This window comes from Microtus pennsylvanicus, chromosome 5 (genome assembly GCF_037038515.1).
Source record: "Microtus pennsylvanicus isolate mMicPen1 chromosome 5, mMicPen1.hap1, whole genome shotgun sequence".
Taxonomy (NCBI): Eukaryota; Metazoa; Chordata; class Mammalia; order Rodentia; family Cricetidae; genus Microtus; species Microtus pennsylvanicus.
In genome coordinates this window covers 106,041,728-106,062,591 of record NC_134583.1, presented here as the reverse complement: position 1 = coordinate 106,062,591, position 20,864 = coordinate 106,041,728, and the positions used below count along the sequence as shown (strand labels likewise).

General features: G+C 43.6%; 1 pseudogene; it reads left to right on the top strand.

Annotated features, from left to right (window-relative positions):
* Positions 1–20,097: 20,097 nt before the first annotated feature.
* On the top strand, positions 20,098–20,591 carry LOC142851158 (large ribosomal subunit protein uL15 pseudogene; annotated as a pseudogene).
* Positions 20,592–20,864: the final 273 nt, after the last annotated feature.

The following is a 20,864-nucleotide window of genomic DNA, read 5'->3' as shown; positions in this document are numbered from 1 at the left end:
AGCCGACCCCACTGCTGGGCATCAGAGCTGCAATGCCAGACAAAACTAGGCAAAGGGTACAGGCAGCAGTCTTCCAATGCTAACTAAGTCTGACATTTTTTTAATGTGTCTAGGTATTTTGCCTGTACATATGTCTATGTACCGTGTGCATGCCTGGTTCCGCAGAGGCTGTAACTGGAGATATAGAAGGTTGGGAAACCACCATGTGGGAGCTCAAAGTAGAACCTAGGTCCTCTGCAAGAGCAAACAGGGCTCTTAATTTCTGAGCTATCTCTCTAGGCCCAGTCTGACTCTCTATCTTGAGGAGTAATAATAATAACAACAACAACAACAACAAAATCCAACCCTGGAAAACCCTGTGACATTTCATTTACTGGCAAAGAACATACAACATTGTCACAAACTACACAGAAGATAACATTTTAGCCATACATTGACTAATAAGACAGGAAGAAGGGATCTGAAGTAGGCAATTGGCAGTCTCTGCCACAAAGATCAAACTCATATCTTAGATCCATGCCAAAAGAGTTTGGGGTTTGTTTGGGGGGAGGTGCTTGTTTGTTTGTTTGTTTGTTTGTTTGTTTGTTTTCTGCCCTCTTATTCATAAAAATTTTTCCTCTGAAAGGTCAGCATTTCCTGTGAGTTCCTTCATTTGTATAAACCCGATGATTAAACTAGTCTATACATTTAGTGCCGCCAGGAATTTCTGCCTCCCGATGAAGTATAAAATTTCCTTTCTCTATTTTCAACTCATACTTAATTTTACTCTTGCCTCCGTCTCCATGGTCACCAGTCATTGTGTGAAGGGCAGGACACTCCTAATCCCACCAAAGACATAAAATGGTTTATCACCCAGCCCATCACAGTCCCCACCAATATCCTTGTTAGACGCTCTCTATGCAAGCTTCATGTGGACTCTAGGAACTCACATCAACACGAAGAGTTCCAGAGCACAATTGGTCAGCTGAACTAGAGACTTTCTAAGGTCTTAACAGGTGGCTCAACAGTGTTGCTCAAGCTAAATACTGAGCAAGATCATAACTACAAGTTGGAAGACCTAAGGCCAGTGACCATTTATCAAAGGGACTCTGAATGGGGAGCAGGCCATGAAAGGCTCCAATGAGATGTTAAAATAGTAACTGACCAGCATAGGAAAGAAGCATGCAGACTTCAGAAGTCAGAAAGAGCTGGCTGTAAATTCCAGCCCATGACAGTAACCAAGATGCTAATAATCCCCTGTCTCCTCCTCTTCCAAGGAGCAATGAAGCCTCCTGGAGGACCACTGGCCAGCATACCACACCTAGCTCGGACAAGGGAGCACTGGCAAGATGATGGAAACACAAAAGCAAAACCTGGTGTTTATCCAAAGGAATTGAAACAAACCCAGACAAAAACGATGGGCAAACATCTATAGCGACTTTATTCATAACTGTCGAAACCTAGACACAACCAAGAAGCCCTTCAGTCAGTGAATGGGTGGACTGTGGAACGCATTTCAGTGTCAAAAGTATACAAGCTTTCTGTCAACCAACGGCATAGAAATTAAATGGCTATTGCTGTGAAAGAAAATACCATGTTAATCTGTGTGGCATTCTAGAAAAGGAGAGACCGTGAAGATACTTAAAAAATATTAAAGTGATCAGGGATTAGAGAAGAAAGAGGGGAAATTTGTGGGAAGACAGAGGATTTTTGAAGAGAAGTAAAACTATTCCAAATGAGACTGTAATTGTGGACCTGTGTCACCATGCAGTGTCCGATACAGAAGAGAAGCCATGATAACTACAGACTCTAGGGGAGAGTGACATGTCTGTGTGGGTTCCTCAGTAAACAAATACACTTCCTCTACGAATGATACCGTAATGGAGGAGGCTGAAAACACTGGAAGGGAGCTGTTGCCGAAATTTCTTCCCTGGGGGAGATATAAGCCAATGTCTCTGAAGATCCAAATGGCTGAGGTTTGGTTCTACCTGTTTACTCTGGGAAACAACAAGTTTATTAGGCTTGATATACAGCCTTCTCCACTGAAATTAATCAAAGATTTGTCAATGATGTGGTTCTTCCTTCATCTAAGCATTTCCCCGTAGATATTGGAGAACTCCCCTAAAGTCAGTTCCTCTGAAATTAAGCTTGCCGGCTTCACCATCGCTGCTCCTGGGACTCTACTATGGCTGTTGGTCAACCCATCTTGAACAGATCTGTCTGATTTTCTATCAGATTAGGCTCAGGTGCTGCTGGGGATTGGGGTTTGTTTGTTCCCCTCTTATGTGTCTACTCATTTTCTTCATCCAGGGACTGACTGTTACTTCCTTTATCTCACAACTCAAGTGCTGCATAGTCTTCCTGTCTTTCTCTTCCTGATGCCTGAGTCACGCAGTGTCTTAATTAGAGTTTTATTGCTGTGAAGACACCATGACCACAACAACTCATAGAAGGGAAGATATTTAACTGGGTGGCTCACTTACAGTTCAGAGGTTCAGTCCATTATCATCATGCCGGGACATGGTGGCATGCAGGCAGACATGGTGCTGGAGAAGTAAGTGAGAGTCCTACATCTTGCAGGTAACAGGAAGTGGTCTGAGTGTCACACCAAGCAAAACTTGAGCATATATGATACCTCAAAGCCCACCTTCCCAGTGACACACTTTCTCCAACAAGGCCATACCTACTTTAATAAAGCCACACCTCCCGATAATGGAACTTTCTTTGGGAGCCATTTTCTTTCAAACCACCACACACAGAGAGCTTATCTCTGTTTCTGGCTTTGAGCCTTGCAAGGCTTCTATCCTTTACTCTCTTCTGCATGCATAGAGTACAGAACCATAGGAACCCTGTGAAGTCCCTACCAACATCACAACTCAACTCTTAGAGGTCAGTTATGTATTGCTACTGGGATCCATGTCTGTGTGAGCACTGTGGTGCCTTCCATTGGCCCCATGCAATATCCGAAAGTTTGTGCATTAGTCCAAAATTGCACCTCTCCAAAATGTGTTCTTTTAAAATAAGTGAAACCCTCATTGTACTTAATAATTTATTTGAATTTGAAATAGAAAAGAAAAATCTCTTGAAATCTTCTTGGGTGAAAAGATGTTTGAAGCTGATAGATTAGATTCTCATTTTAGCACCCTAGAAATAGGCTTTCGAATATATTTTATTTTATGTCATACTAATAATTTGCTTGCCTTGGTAAACTGTTTCAAGCTCATAGATGAGCCAAGACGAGCACTATCTCATTTCTCTTTAAAGAAGTTCAACAAAACATTTTATTAGCCTCTTCCTAAAATCCTGTTTCTCTTTTATTTTTTCATTTTATGTATCGTTGTTTTTTGGTGTATATGTGTCGTGATGTGCACATGAAAGTCATGGGACAACCTTGAGGAGTTAGTTCTCTGATTCCACCATGGGGGTTCCAGGAATGGAACTCAAGTGTTTGTACACATGTGTGTGCCTTCATCGGCTGCTGAGTCATCTCCCAGACCCCCATATGTGTGTGCACACACTTCTAATGGGTCTTGTGTAAAGGTCTCTTTTTTTTAATCATGGAAAATGCCATGTTCTCCTCAAATCATCACAGCCGCACTTGCTCGCCTTTATTCCTTTCTTGATCCTGCCTGAGCAATCTTGCCATCTATGCCATGCAATGTTTCAGAGGAAAATAAGATATTGGGGGAAGTTTTCTCTGTAAACAGCTTGCTTTGGGGGAAGCAGAGGAACCAGTTAATGTCTATCCATAAACACCCGTGCTGCGATTACCAGAAAGGTCACGGCTGTAAACAGTTTACAGTCAATTGCCTGATCAGCAGTCACTGAAATGAAGGTATTCGGAGCTCTCCTAATGCCGCTGTGCTCACCGCCCTCCTCCTTCAGCAGCAGGAAAGAGCCTTTTAACTGGCCCCTTGTTCACAAATGTTTCTGATTCAGCTAAACATCTTGATAGGAAATATCATAAATTATAAGTATAGGCTTGTCAGTACAATTTTCAACAGCAGAAACATGAGTTCGGTTGGAAATAAAATGAAAACTTCAGACCAATTTCCAGACTTGCTACCTTGAATTTTAATCCAAAGCACATTAATGTCAACAAAGAAGAAAGTCCGGACATTCTTGGATTAAGACCATAAACTAGGAAATATACTTAGGATGCATTAAGCCTATATTTTTACCCTCTTCTGGGAGTTTGCAAAATATCCTGGAAAGCCTGCCTCAAGACCTAGCAACTCTGTTGGAGTAAATATACAATATGTATTACTTCCATTCGTCATGGCTTCCATTAAAGGGCTCTGGGAGAGTTCCCACATCAGACAATAAGAAAGGGGCCACCAGCCTACAATGCTGCCCATAGTAGATGCTGGCTGCACAAGGAGAGAGAAAAAGAGGAATAAGGAGTAGGTGAGTTTGAATTTCTCTCTTTCAGTGTGAGTGCAGACATATGGGGTCACCCCTTGTTTATGCCCACAGCAAGCCAGCCTTCTCTCAATCCCCATATCAAGAGAAATGAAACCCTATAGTCGGTGAAACAAATACTGCAGTAGATGTTTAGTAATTTTGCTTATTATTTTAGAAACTTTTAGAGTAAAGATATAGGCTTGGATGGGCAGGTGACCACACCAGTTTTCTTCTCATTATGACGACTCATAGTTTCTTTCTCAGTGGTACACACTGAGAAAAGTTTTTTTCTTTTCTCTCACGGAGATATGTATCCTGGAAAACTTTTTTTTTATGTGGGTGCTATTAAACCCGAGATCTAAGATTACATAGCCAAAACAATCTGCCTTGGAAGATACAGAAGACTGTGTATTAACTTTAGGAGCTGGTCCCCTGAGTCCTGCATTTGTATGAACAAGTTTGATACGTTCAATAAACTTTGAATCCCTCCTCCATTTAATGAAAGAAACTGACTTAATGTTAATGGCATGCATTTGCAAGTTATCATTAAAATCCTTCTATTAAGAGTTTGCTGTTTTTCATATGGCCATTAAGAGAACTGGAATTTACCTCTAAAATATCTGTTATTCCCTGTATTATTCCACATGTGTGACATTCTGGGAAAGCAAAGTGAGAGGAATAGAAAACACATCCATCATAGCCAGAGGCAGGGAAAAGGGAAGACTGACGACAAGAGCACAGAGGAGCGTCAGGCACCAACAGACTTTTCTAGACCCCGACTGTGGTGGTGGTCATGTGGCTGAACATGGGTGCCCAAATTCTTAGAACTATAAGCCTACATAATGGTACCTCAATGCCTCTGATGTTTAAGAATATCTATGGGAAAAAATCCTTTGTTGCATAATTCTAGTACAGAAATAAGACCAGAAACCATTACCCAACTAGGAGGTCAAGGTTCGCAAACATACTTCAAACATGGTCTGCATACAAACATGGCAAGAAACAAATTTCAACGTAAGGAGAAAAGGCTAGATGGCTGCAGAGCATCCCAGTGACAACAGGCTAGTAAGAAGGGCCCAACAGATAGTGTAAGGCCATCCTCATTGTATATTGATGTAGCAATACAAAAAATTGATTTAAATTACATTGCAGAGCTGGGAAGAGTTTAATCAATCAACAGGATCTGAACTAGCTTCCCAGAAACATGCAAAAATGTGATGTCACAGGTTTGCAATCACAAGAGAGGTGGGTCCTAGGGCTCCTTGTCCAACCAGCCCAGCCTGCTAGAGGAGTTCCAGATGAGGGCAGAGAGGGAAGGAGGGAGGGAGGGAGGGAAGGAAGGAGGGAGGGAGGGAGGGAGAGAGAGAGAGAGAGAGAGAGAGAGAGAGAGAGAGAGAGAGAGAATGAGAGAGAGAGCTCTGTCTTTTAAAATACAGTGGCTAGTGCTTAAAAAACATAATCTAACTAGATCTGGTGGCCTACACACACATGCGTGTCCACACATGTATACATATCTGCACATGCGTGTGCACAAACAGGAACATAGATGCACAGGCATACTAAACAAGTGGGGTTTGTAATACAGCACAATCAAACCTGTTTTTTCTACACTTGTAAAAAGTAATAGTGTTTTAGTTGTCAAGTAGGCTAGCAGTTGGCATACTCTCCATGTGAAACGCTAGGAAAATATTTCAAATACCTCCAAAGTAGCTGTAGAAAATAGGGAGTGTGGTTGCGTCCTAATGAAACGCTATCTGAATTGAAATTCATTGAAACAGAACTTCACATCATTCTCATGTGTGACCAAGTATTCTTTCCAATTTTCTGCAGCCATTTGACCGCTCTTTTAATATCTTTTAGTATCTATTCACAATATTCACAATTGCGAATATTGGTTTTTATATTTTTAGATACATAAAATGGCTTGGTCTTTCTCTTCCCTGACTCGGCGATGCCAGGAAAGGCATGCATTCATCTCAAACAGATTTATGTGATGGCAACACTTCCAGCTGCACAAGGGAGGTAACATCTACACCCAAATTAACTCAGAAGTCAACACATCGTGTTCGCGTATTACATTTATTGCCTCAATAATCTACAAATGAAAGGCAGCTGCATTGTCAGTCGCCCCAAAGCCCAGCCCATGCTAAATGAGCTCACAAGGTAGGCCAAAGAGCAGAAGCAACCACTGACAACAAAGAGAGGGAACCCGATCCTCCCGAACACAGGCCGGCGCCCAGATGAAATGCCCTGCTTTTGTGGGCAGTAGGCGTCATGTTTTAAAAGAATCTAATCGAGTGTTTATCCAAAACATGAGAAGCAGTACATTCGATGTATTTACTAAATAGAAATTGGGTAAGTTGGCATCCAAACCAGAGTTGCCACTGGTCCTACAGCCCAAGGTCACTGGAGTCACCCTGGTGTGTGTGTGTGTGTGTGTGTGTGTGTGTGTGTGTGTGTGTGTGTGTATGTGTGTGTGTGGCAGTGGGGGGGGGGGGGGTACCAAGGCAGGAGACACAAGCCAATTTATCCAGCCCTGTTAGGGAGGCCAAGCCTGGGGTGTCTCTCTAATCTTTTCAACATTCCTCTCTCCAAAATGGGGTGGCAGAACCATATGCTCCCAGTTTCCCTGAAAGGTGTGTGTGTGTGTGTGTGTGTGTGTGTGTGTGTGTGTGTGTGTGTGTGTGTGTGTGTGTGTTTTCTAAAAGAGCCAGGACTGGTGGGCCTGGAAGGACTGAAGCAAAGTCAGATTTGGGAATTGTCTCCATATTTCTACTGACTGAAGGAATTTCCAAGACTCTCCCCCATTGCCAGTATATATTTTATAGGCGCTGGGTGACCACCTGTTTTCAATCTCACCTTCGGCTCAGATGAGCCAAGGAATGGCCTGTGAGCATAGGCCTGGCTCGGGGCAAAGGGAAAATGGCCTGCCCGTGGCTGTCTTTCCTGTTTGCTTTGTAAATGATTTCTGAGCCATGTGTGGGCAAAAGGCCTGTCCCAGCTCTGGCTTACATCATGTGTGTGGAACTCGAGTCCCACCGTGGAATGCCATGAGGAAGGGGGGACATTTGTGTGAGCCTCCGGTCAGCGAGGCCTTCCCCACGGCAAATGGATTTGGGCTCATAAACTAGGGGAGGTTAGGTTGAAGCCCTCACAGTAGACCTCACTGAGCAGACTCCAGGTGACATGAAAGGCAGATGCAGGGCATCTGGAGCCTGGCCTTGTACCCCTTCCAGATGGCTGCACCCAGAATCCAGGGTTTGGAGGTGGAGATCCAGGGCAGCTGGATCAGGAAGAAGTAGCCTGAGCAGGCTCCACCTAACAGCAGCCACGTGTGACAGATCTTCTCCCAAAGTGATTCATGGGACAACAAAACCCTTTGATCTCTGATGAGAGATGGGATTGTCATTAAAGAGGCCTCTAGCCGGCTCTCCTAGGCTAAGCTCCTCAGCACACTCTGAGAAACTCTCAGCCACCGAGTCTCTTAAGACTGGAAGATACAGTTTAAGACACCTACTCCCAAGGGGTAGGGGAAATCGTACCTTGCCCACTTGCTCTGCCTGTGCCTGCGAACCAGGCGATTTTAAAGTCTCCATACAAACGCTGCAGAGGTTCCAGAGAGCCCCGGTGACCGGCTGGAGATGGGCATCCTCCTGCCAACCAAATCCCAGCCAATCTGGACTTGCTGAATCCACACAGCACACCCCTTCCCCATCCTCTAAGCTTTCTCCTGCCAAACCCCATACTTTAACAGCCCTGCTCCACACACTGAAACTTGACTTTGCCCTCTCGGTGGAGTGCTGCGTTGAGAAGACTCAGATGGACCAGTTCAGAGCGTGTCTGAGAAAAGTTCCCCAGGATGCGAGCGGTGGACCCAGGGAATGCATTAAACCGCGGTACGAGCCCAAGTAGCTTTGGTGAGCAGAGGCACTGTGGGGTCAACAGCTTTTTTCAAGTCCTGCTGTGTCGTTTTTCAGATAGGACAAAACACAATCAGGGGCCAAAGTTAGGAGTTAGGAGAGGAGAGTATTCAAGCACCACAATTTCCTTACCAGGCCCTTCAGCACACTCAGGTTTGTGCAACCCAAAGGAAGGGTGTCCAGTCACTTGATGGCAGTTCAGGACGGGCAGCAGCTGAGGTGGCTGCTGCCTAATAATGCCCAGTCCAAGGTGACAGCTATATGGCTTTTGTCATTGACCTTTCCTACCTATCATTCTTCCTTCCACCAAGGAAGACCATGTGCAGAGCAAAGTCGATGATAGCTCTGCCCACTAGCGCTAGATGTCTGTCAGAGCCTTACACAGACTCCCCTAGATGGGACTGGCTTTCATTCTGCAGAGAGAAAATCCTCCAGTCTATAAGTCTCCGTCAATCTAAGGGACTCAGTGAAGTCCATGACTTGGTTTGCATATCCACCCAATCTAAAGCATTGATTAATGGTGGCTAAGCATCCACAAGATTTATATCCCTGGCCCTGGACACAAAAGCTTTGTATGTGAAACACCAGTGTTTTCCTTCCTGTTATCATGATGTCAGGCCATTTAATACCACCCAATTCAAAAGCTAACGTCAATTATTGAACTGTTTCTCCTCTCTCTCTCTCTCTCTCTCCCTCACACACACACACACACACACACCACACACACACACACACACCCTTGTCATTGTTGATCTGCCCGTTTGCCCTTTACAAGGAAAAAACAACAAGATCAAAAAGTCACAAGTGGCACAGATGTCAAGTAGTCCCCCTGGACTCCCACTTAACCTCTTCCAGAGGTCTGGCTGCATCCTGACAAGGAACTGATTTGGTGAGGAGAGCAGCAGATTTCCTTGGTAAACATTGTCCCAGCCTCCTTATAAATCTCCAGAGCCGAGGACAGTGCAAGGGCTTTACCCAGTTACCATCTGCTCCTGGAGAAAGGCACACAACAGCTTTTCAAAGGCAGCTTTGACTGCTTCGCTAATTGAGGCCATTTATAGCCCAACACCATAAAATGTGATGTTGCAAACTACAAGTACTGTTGTTGTTTCCCCTCCGACCCTCCTCTGTTCTTCTCCTTAGAACGTTTATCCAAAATCAGGTGTGTGAAATAGCTGAGCATCAGTGAAACCGGGGCCTTTTATCTCTCTGACAGAGATGCATGGGGAATTTGAAGAGTTAATGATTACAAATGGGCAGGGAATTAGCATGAAGGAATTTTTCTGTATCTTGCCTCTAAACGCAGTATGCATCACTAATTTGTTATGTAGGCTGGGGCCATACCTGAGTGGCCTACAGCCCTAATACGGTAGAACAATCGCAGGCAATCTGTCCAAGTTGCAGCTCTTTCTACGACCGAGGGAATAGTACCCAAGTTGTATACACACAATAAGATGAAAACACAGACATTTTCTGTAGGTGCTCATTTGAAACAAGCTTACAAAACATTTATAGTCACCGGAACAATCAAGTCGTGTCCCAGAATCAGATAACGCTTGACTTCAGTTGAGTGGTCACTTAGCAAAGGAGAAACTATGTTTGCAAATCAAACATGGAATGTGACGTAGCAGTAGTTCAATTTCCAATCCTATGGTCACTAAACAGCCCTCAGAGATCCAAGCAACTTCCTTGCCTTAAAAAAAAAACAAACTAAAAACAATTACCTTCCGTGTGGCTTTGGAGTTGTTCTTTATGGAAAGCATTTGTTGGTCATTAATTACAGGCCTTTCACGACGTCTCGGCTGTTTCAAACCTTGTCCTCTGAAGAAGAGGATCACACTTGAGCCCACAGCCAGTCTTTAGTGGGTTCTATTGTATTTCACTTCCTCTTTCCCCCAAAGTCAGGGGACTCAGGTTGCATACGAGCTGACAGGCATCTGCAAGGGAGAGTCGATTGGAGATGATAGACAGCAGGGGTTGTGACTTTCAAAGATGTGAGCAGCCATATTTGAACAGGCAGAGTCGGGTGGCGTGTCTGCTTTCGTTTACTTGTGTGTGAATGCTTTGGTCCCAGGGCTGTTATGGAGTTTGACATCTCCTGGGGTGCTCAAAAAAACCCTAGCCATGCAAAAAAAAATGTGCCAAATAACACCTTAATCATAACCAGAAGTCACAGCGTTGTGTGGCTAGCCACTGTAGGCACCTCGTTTCCAACACCCAGTCTGCAGTCTGCCTCTGCCATTGTGTGCAGAAAGCAGGTTCTTTGAGGCTGACTGATGACAGGAAGGGGGCCACAAAGATGGAGGTTCCATATGCAATGTAAGATGACGATCTGTGACATATTCAGAGAAGTGCAAAGAGCCTGAAACCTTGTATTCTGCCCTACTTGGCCATTTTGGGGCCAACTAAAACAGAACACAGGGTTAGAGGCCCTTTTCTGGCAGAATAGCTCATGGAACACCATTGGCACAGCATCTGCCCCTCTGGGCCTTTGCTCTCCCTCATTCCTACCACCACCATGACTTGCCCTCTTCTCCTCATAACTTCCACTTGATCATACGCTTATTCCAAGGTCCCATATCAACTCCTACATCCTCCAAGAGCTTTCTTAGCATTATCCAAATGTGCTCCTGAGTCCCTGTCTCCTTAGAGATGTCTAGTTAAACATGACCAGTTTCCAGCCCCTTACCAAGGCTAGCACAAAGTTCCCTTTGATATGTATGTGAGTTCACACAACTTACCATCTCTGAGTCTCTCTGTGCCTGTGCCCTACATTCACTCTCTCTCTGGTGTGCCTCGCTAGAGCCAGAGCTTTAAAGGTAGGTGATATAACCTATTTTCTTTCTTGCTTATTACATGATCAAAAGAATCTCAATATAAATGTTTTATTTATCACTTTAAGTCCACCATCATAGAGTAAGAAATCTAAACTGACTGTCCTGAAATACCAAAGGTAGATGAAAATGGAAAAATCTCACACTTCCTCAGATGAGCTCTTCAGAGAATGGTCTTGGGGCTTATAGGGCCATTTTGACAGCGGATACTGCAGCAAATGTTCTCTAGCCAACAGGTCAACAGCCCAGATGCCAAGCATGATGGTTAATGTTGATTAGCAACTTGGTGAGATTTAGAATCACCATGGAAACAAATCTCTGCATGGATCTGTGAGGTATTATTGAGATGAGGTTACTGGAGTCAGAAAGACCCCATTAAAATGTGGACAGTACCCCATGGACTGGAGTCACAGGCTGACTAGAACAAGAATGTGACAGAGTGCAAGCATTCCTCTCTCTCTCTCTCTCTCTCTCTCTCTCTCTCTCTCTCTCTCTCTCTCTCTCTCTCCTCCTTCCTGACTGCTCATACAGTAACCCACCACCTCCCATCTGTGCAGCCATACCTTCCCTGCTATGCTGGACTCTGTATCCGAGAACTGTAAGCCATAATCAACTCTTCCTTCTTTACGCTGCCTCTTGCTGGGTGCTATCCACAGCAGTAAGAGAGGTGCCTAAGACAGCTGACTGTGTGGGGGTTAGAAAACCATAGGGGAAGGAAGAGGGATTAGGAGAGGGATGAGGAGAGGAGCAGGCAGATGGTCCTCACACACCTGCATAGCGACCTGCCTAAAATATAAAATCCAAACTCTCACACTCCTCCATCCTGCTCATCCCCTCCAGCTCATCTGTTCTCTCATCCCAGACGCATTATCTTCCCTCCTGTATCTCTCTCTCTCTCTCTCTCTCTCTCTCTCTCTCTCTCTCTCTCTCTCTCTCTCTCTCCTGCCTAAATCACTCCCATCTTTCTTCCTTAAAGCCCACTTCCTCCTCAGACTTTCCAGTCACATTGTGATGATGTTGACCTTTTGTTGATAGACCCAAAAGACAAAAGCTGGACCAAGATATCTATTTCTATGAAGAGAGAAAGCATGGAGGGAAGGAGGGAGGGAGGGAGGGAGGATTTCCTTTCTAAATACTAACTCTGTAACCCTATTCTCCTAATCTCTGCTCTCTAGTCCCCTGACTAAGCTAAAATCTGATTTCCCTGGTCCAATGTTAACAGTGTACCCAGGACCACAAATGTGGTCCCCACATGGCTCATAAGGTGCCACCAGATATTATGGGCAGGGGGGATATCCACAAGCTTTAGAAAGCCCTGCCTTAGCAACTAGACACACACTGTAAGGATACCTCTTACAGCCCCTAGAGTTTTTAGACAATAAAATGATAATGATGCTGATAATACTAACAGAATATAAAACATTTATTGTGCTCTTATTATGACCCAGATTCCATGTCAAGAGGTTTACAAGTGTTATTACCCATTTAATATCCACAGCAATCCCCTGCAGTAGTATTAGATCCCCGTTTTATAATGAGGTTGGGGGATAGAATCCCAAGAGAAAACATTAGTAAGATATCTAGTTAATAAACTTTGGTAGTGAAATAAAAAGGAAATAATCTCTATTTTTCTTTCAGGCCCTCTCAGAAATAATCTCTGCAGCCCCTTAACTTTTTTAACCTTCTTTTTGTTCATTAACTTTTAAAATCATCAAAATGCAGAAACACATTTATTAATCTCACCTAAAGTTCTCAAATTCTCTCAAATAAGAAACTTCATAAGCCCCAAAGTACAAGAAAACATGTCAAGAGATACCTAAGTTTCCTTTAAAGTCTTCCCTATGTAGCTGAAGGCGCCAATACTGTAGTAGGGGCATTTGCTTGCTATTGGACATAAAGAAAGCATCTTTAAAAGAATGTACATTCCCTTTCCAACTCCTAATCATCAGACTGATACAGTTCTAGAAAGAACATTGTAAAAGCACATGGCACTTTGTCAGTGTGACTCCTGTTGGCAAGCATAACCCAGGACTGCTACCTGATAAGAAAGCCATAACTTTGAATGGTGAGGGTGTAGTATCTTCTATGGAGTTCAATAACTCCTTCCCAAGAAAGGACTGGGTTGTCTCCCTACCTTCAGCACCCAGATCTCTGTCAAATCTCTGCCATCTATGTTTCAATGACCAAAAAATAAAAAATACTCTTTTAGCTCATCATGAAGACACTGATGGACCTAGGCCACCCTTAAAGTAACCAATCAGATTAAATCAGCAGTAGTTTCCATAGTAGTGGCATACAGTGAGGGACACTAGCTATCCACCTGATGGTGATTGTATAGCCTCCTTTGTTACTGCTGGCAATGGCTTTTATTAACATGATTTCATTTAAGATGAAGTTTTATACTAGGTACTTCTAGAGATAATGTCAATAAATCCTGGAAAAATCTTATTAACAAGTTATTATTACAGATAGAGAGATTAGCAAAGTAGTTACAGAATTAAAGTTGAATGGTGATTCAGAGAATACATGGTTCTTAGTGTGCTGGGCACTCTCCTTCCAGAATATAAGATGAAAATATTAAAAGTTCAAGTGGCACTAGGGACGTGGAATCATATCTGGGGGGACAGGATGAGCTCAAGTCTGACACGGAATATAAACGTATTTATCTTCATACCCAGGAGAAGGAAGGAAGTATGCGAAAATATGAAGAAATCCATACTAAGAAAATTTTCAGATAGATCTTATTCTCTAAGAGCCCCCTTCAAAATTTACCACGTTTCTAATAAATAAATTCAAAATCTATTTTCAGATATAGCTTCATCAATGAACTAGAGTATACAGGTAGGGATAGAACTTGAAAATAACTAAGGCACATTCAGGTCTCTCCTTCATTCCTGAAATCTAACAGACACTTCAATCATTTTCCCAGCATATAAAACCATCACTGGGCTCATGAAGTCATCATGGTGGTCATAGAGTCACCCACAGGATCCAGTGACCATGTCACCATCATTTATTTCTATAGCTTGTATTTCCTTACTACAAAAAACTAAATGGTAATATCTATCTCTTGAGATTTTTTTTATGCTTATAGCACAGTGTCATCCTGAGTAGCGAAGCATCCTATCGTTCTGTTTTCAAAAGAAAGGAGAAAGAATTAGTATTTGGGACAATGAGTTGCTCTAGTGATTGAATAGCTGTTATCTTGTCATTTCTGGGACCGGAAACTAGTCTGTCCAGTGTTGAACACCACAATTCTTCCCCCACCCCCACCCCAACCTCAGGCTTCACCACCCCTAGAACTTCTGCCAAGGATGAATGAATCATGAAAGCTAGCAGAAAAGACTTCTCACATAATTTTGGAGGAAAAGAAGCCATCCAGAATTCACCTCTCTCAACTTGCTCTAAAAAGGGCTTATGGCAACAATATACTCAATAAAAATCAAGAGCTGTTTGTCTTTAGTGTAAAGGGTAACTGGATGCTAGCAAGTTTAAATGTGATTGATGTATATACAAGAACATAAGGAACAGAAGTCCCAAAGAATATTCTGGAAAAGTAGCAAAATACTATGGATGGTTTCTGTAACAAAGCTACCCAGGAATGGGGAGTGGGTAAGCCAGCAGAGGTATAAAAAAAAAAAAACAACAGGATGGTAAAAACAAAAGAAAAAGGGGGAGATAGAGAAGGAGGGGGAGAGAAAGAAAGGAAAAAAGGAAGGAAGGAAAGAAAGAAAGAAAGAAAGAAAGAAAGAAAGAAAGAAAGAAAGAAAGAAAGAAAGGGAGGGAGGGAGGGAGGGAGGGAGGGAGGGAGGGAGGGAGGGAGGGAGGGAAAGGAAAGGGAAGGAGGAAGAGAAGGGAAAGAAAAGAGTTTAAACCTAGTTCCTTGATAATAACATTACCTACAAGGAACATTCCAGATTAGAAAGTAGCTTGGATTGTTTTTTCGTTTTCTGTGTCACCTCTGAAGGCAACATGAGCCCAAAGATGATATTTCACTCTGTGTTTCCCTGAGCTTCTGCTGCTCAATTTACACAAGACGAAGCTTCTCGCTGTCCTGACTGCTGCCATCCTGGTTGGCTTCCTCATCAGTCATAGCAGCCATGAGCGCCATCCTTTATTACCTAAACACTTGGAGCCCTGAGCTTCTGTAACACCAACTTAGACTAAGTGTGGGCGAACAACTTATCTACAGGAAAATGCATCAGGAAAGAATGTCTGTTGCCCACATGTTGTTGATGTTGTTGTTGTCGTGGTTTTTGTTTCAAATTGCTATAACTTTCCAGAGAGCTCTGTGGGATCTTTATTTTTGAAGCATTTTAGACAGAAAGCAGAGCCAACTGCTCTGCCTACCACAGAGCTACAACCCCAGACCAAACATGCATGTTTTAATGTGTTTGTGAGCATGTGTACAGGCACACATATCTGTTCATGCACAAGGCCAGAGGTGCACTTCAAGTGTCCCCCTCGGTCATTCTCCACCTGATTTTTTGAGGCAGGGTCTCTCTGCTGAACCTGAAGCTCACCAGTTAACTAGACTGGCTGGCCAATGAGCCCCTACCATCTGCCTCTCTGCCTTACCATGCTGGAGTTACAGTCACTCTTGTGCTTTCTGTTTCTGTGCTTGTGCTAAGAAACACCCTGACAAAAGTGGGGAGGGCATAACGGCAGGAGCCTGAGAGAACCAGTCTCCGCACACTCAGGAGGATATGGTGAATATGCAATGAGGTTCAATGAGGTTCACATTCGGGATGCAACTTCCCACCCAACTATGCATGTAAGACAAGCAAAGGCATGCCCGCAGACCAAGCTAACCTAGAAAGCTGCTCACTGAGACCTCCTTTCCAGGTGATTCTACGTTGTGTCAAGTCAACCATCCAAACTAGACAACACAGATTCATACTGCTATACTTGGCTTTTGCCCGAGTGCTAGGGCTCTGGATTCAGGTTCTCATAGCTTAAGCAGCAAATATGTTATCCACTGATGCACCCCTTCAGACCTAGAAGACTTTCTGTCTCATAAATATCCATTATCTGGGCAAGTGTGAAATGCAGGACTAAAGGCAGCTTTCTAATCTCTCTCCATAAAATTAAAGTGCATATATATAAAAATAGGACAAGACAGCAACGCAGAAATACTTACTATTTTAAAGGGGAAATGTTGACCAGGTGTCTAAGAAAACAAGATTTCTGAATTAAATTACGTAATTCAATCAAAGACCAGTCAACAAAAGCCGATGTTGCTATCTGTGAGCAGGCCTTGGGGTAAGGAAAGACAGCGGGATTTGAGACTAGGAAACAGCAGAGCTGTCAGTCACCTGCATCCATGCCCCAAACCCAAGCTCCCTTCAGTGGCTTCCTAGAGAGTGCCTTCTAGAAGTTTCCTGTATTAGCTACTTGTCTCATCGCTTTGACAAAATATTGAACCAAAGCAACCTAAGAAAGAAAGGGTTTCTTTCAGCACGCAGTTCCAAGGTGTACTTCCCACATGTGGAGAAGTCTCAGTGGCGGGAACTGGCAGCAACTATTCACACCCATCCACAGCCAGGAAGCAGGAGTTCAGGGCTAATGCTCAGCTCCTCTTCTTTTCACTGAGTCCAGGTTACAACCCACAGGATGACGCTATTCATATTTAGAAAGGAACTTCCTATCGCAATTAAATCAGTCAGATGCTCTCTCACAGGCATGTGCAGAGACTAACCTAATCTAGATGATTCCTCCCAAACCTGCTCACCTAGATGATGTTAGATCAGTGGTATTCAACTCTCCTAATGCGACCCTTTAACATAGTTCCTCACCTTGTGGTGACCCCCAACCATAAAATTATTTTCATTGCTACTTTGTAACTAATTTTGCTACTGCTGTGAATTGTAATGTCTGTAAATGTCTGATCTGCAACTACAGTGAAAGAGTTGTTCAACCGCATAGGGGTCGAGACCCACACCACAGGTTGAGAACCACTGTTCTAGAGAGTGTCAAACCCACAATCAGTACTAACCGTCATAGTTAATATCGCCTGTCCTTCTTGCCTCCCTAACTGACTATTTCTTGGCTAAGGGTTCTTGAAGAGCTAGCAATCTATACTCCAGGATTTCCCAAGTCAAATGGCTACATACAAAACTATTATTTTCTTCCAGAAGAGGCAGCTAATCACAGTGCAGGCACCCACGCCTTCCTGGTTCCCACTCCTCTCCCCTTGTGCTTCTCACATCACCCTGGAGAGATGTAACCCCACCACTCTCATAGATGTTGACGTTAACATATGCAAACACCTTTCCTTAGGATTATGCAGTCGAAGAAAAAAATGTAAAAATATTTTTACTTCAACCTAAATATTGCATGTGCCTAAGTCATATAAGGACAGATGACTCTGCCAAGGCGTCTGAGTTCTATCTGGGTGTCAGTTACCACGTACGACTACTTACACTTATAGTTTATTTAACTCTGAAATATCCGTCCCCATCCTCTAACTGAAGTCGGGCCTTCCCAAGGGACTCGTGGGTAATAAGCAGTTATGGTCTGTGACCAGATTCTCTTATTTTCTAAGGAAAGATTTGCTGGAACATGGCTCTATCCATTATTTTCCTAGTTGTCCATGATTGCTTTTGTATTAGTAACAGAGTCAAGTTGTGGAAACCCACAAATCTAGAAAAAACTTAACTAGTCCTTCACAGAAAGGTTAGCCAATCCCTGCTAAAAAAAACAAAAATCCAGAACCTTTTACAGAGTTATATTTTGGTAATTTTCATAAAGTGCCTGGGTCTATGGGTTTTCTGGAAGTCATAGGAGTTCTTAAGCTAGATAACATATAACATCTTGACATAAATAATAACCCTTTCCACTGAGCCGTGCTGGCTTTCCAAATGCTGACTGGTCTCCTCTCTAGGGTCCCCTATCTAGGCCATGCAGAGGGCAAGTCAAGTTGCATTGCATAGCACCACAGAGGAGGACTGGACAGCCCAGGGCATACACTTTCCATCTTTTCCCTACAAAATAGAAGACATACACATTCAGGACTCTTCAAATTATGATGTATGATCTTGGGCCACAGACCTGAGTGATCTAAAAGGGGATACTGGGAGGTGACCTCAAAGAAACCACTGTAGGCATCATTATTGGAATTCTGAGTGCTTGGTGTTTGTGTTTTATTGTCATGGCTCATAACTGTAAGCTGGTCGGGTGGTGTTTTATAGTTCTTACATCTATGTAGGTAGGAAGTTGACTCCTTCACTCACGGAAGCTTCTTTATTTGTCATGTAATGAACGTCAAATGTAGAGAAGGACAATTGGAACCAAAGCCATTCTATAGAAGACCTAGAATGGCTGCTGTTGAGTGTGGTAGTCCTAGAACTTGGAGAGTGGGGTGTGGCTATGGTTTTCTTTCCGGAGCTGGAGAGGTGGATGTGTAGTGTTAGACTAACCAGTCCAGAATAAATCTGCATTCTCTAAGTGCTAAAAGCCACACATTAGACAAAGTCACGTGTCCAGCTTTAACACACTCCATGCTACAAACCAGACAGCTATAAACCTTGGAGACATGACTGAAATAATATACTCCAGGACGTACTGTTCTAGAAAGATTGCATTCTTGTATCATCTACAAATTTTATGACTTAGTCTCTTTCAGGCTGTGGTAAAAGAAGGATGCTGAAGCCGGAGAAGAGGGTCAGTCAGTAAATAACTTTCCATGTGAGCATGAAGACTGAGTCCAATCCCTAAAGCCATGTGAAAAAGCCTGGCAGCCTACACTTGTAATTCTGGCCCTGGAGAGGGAAGGCAGGAAGACATGGGGGTTGGCTGGCCAGACAGCAGCAAATCAGTCACACTCTCTCTCAAAGACCAGGGCAGACAATGACTAAGGAACAATACCCAAGGTTAGTTAACCTCTGGGTTCCAGACATGCACACTACACAAATATGCACACACACATACACATACACACACACACACACACACATTTTTTAAAGATGATCTGGCCTAAATGAATATAGAAATACGCATATGTTGAATTTTTGTTTTATTTGCAATTTTTTGAGTGACATGTGCTGTGATTTTTTTTATTTGTTGTTTGCTTGTTAGTTTGTTTGTTTTTAGAAAAGGTCTCACTATTTAGCCCAAGCTATCCTGGAATTAGTAGGAAGCCCAAGCTGGCCTTGAACTTACAAAGTGTTGGGGTTTCAGGAGTGCACCATGGCACCTGCTTTATTGGAGTACACTTCAATTTCACTCCTTTTTTTTCTTTCTATATTTTAAGATGTGTTTATTTTTATTTTCTTACATGGGTGTTTTGCTTGCATGTACGTCTATGCACGGCTTGCCGGCGGGTGCTCACAGAGGCCAGAAGAGAATGTCAGATCCCCTGGAACTGAAGTTACAGACAGCTGTGAGTCACCATGTGGGTGCTGGAAAGAGTCGGTGCTCTAATCACTGAGCCATCTTATCACCCCCTTTAAATTCATTTCTTATTAGCATACAAGATGTTAGGTTTGGGTATGACATTTTTCAAACAAAATTTGCTTAAAGGGATTCCCTGATACATGTGAGTGAGTGAATGATCTGGTAAAGGGGAACAGGCAGGACCTTTCCAGTCACACAGGACTTTGGGTTACCACTAAGACAGGCTGCTTTGGCAAGTACGGCCTCCCCATGGAACCTGAAAGTTAAATCTAGCATAAGAAGATACCCCTGAGAGGAGAAGAGTATTAAGGACTGGCTTTGCCCTGCCTGAGCCTCTGTCCTGGGAGCCATCCTCTTTATCCCTTTATCTCTTGCCAGGCACGTATTATCCAAGAAATGACCACAAGAGGTATCTGGTAAATCCAAAGAAAGTTGAGCCCATAAATACAGCTGGTGGGTAAAACTGTTAACTTACAAATGGAGCAACTCTCTGAAGGTGAGAGGAGGAAGCACAGAAGTGGGATCTGAAAGAACATCTTAAAAAGGAGAAGATGGGCTTTCCTTTCTGCCACCGCCATGCCATCCAGACTGAGGAAGACCCGGAAACTCCGGGGCCACGTAAGCCACGGCCATGGCCGCATCAGTAAACACTGCAAGCATCCGGGAGGATGCGGGAACGCTGGAGGCATGCATCATCACAGGACCAACTTCGACAAATATCATCCAGGTTACCCCGGGAAAGTTGGGATGAGGCATTACCACTTAAAGAGGAACCAGAGCTTCTGCCCGACTGTCAACCTGGATAAACTGTGGACGCTGGTCAGTGAGCAGACCCGGGTCAACGCTGCCAAGAACAAGACTGGAGTTGCTCCCATCATTGATGTCGTGCGATCGGGCTACTACAAAGTTCAGGGGAAGGGAAAGCTCCCTAAGCAGCCTGTCATCGTGAAAGCCAAATTTTTCAGCAGAAGAGCTGAAGAGAAGATAAAGGGTGTTGGAGGTACCTGTGTTCTGGTGGCTTGAAGCCACTCAGGGAGGCCAATTAAATGCTAACACTTTCCAAGCGGGAAAGAAAAAAAAAAGGAGAAGATGGAAAAACCTGCCTGCACACGGGTAGCTAGACTTCCAGAGGAAAGGCAAAATAGAGGAGAAAAATACCTGGAGGGGGGTCAGGAAAGATACTCGGTGATTAGGAGCACGCCATGCTCCTGCAGGAGACCTGAGTTCTTTTCCTGGAATGCATATAGGGCAGCATACAATTGTTTGACACGTCACCTCCAGGAAACCTGACAAGCTGTTCTGATGTCTGCAGGTACTTGTGCTCACATGCACA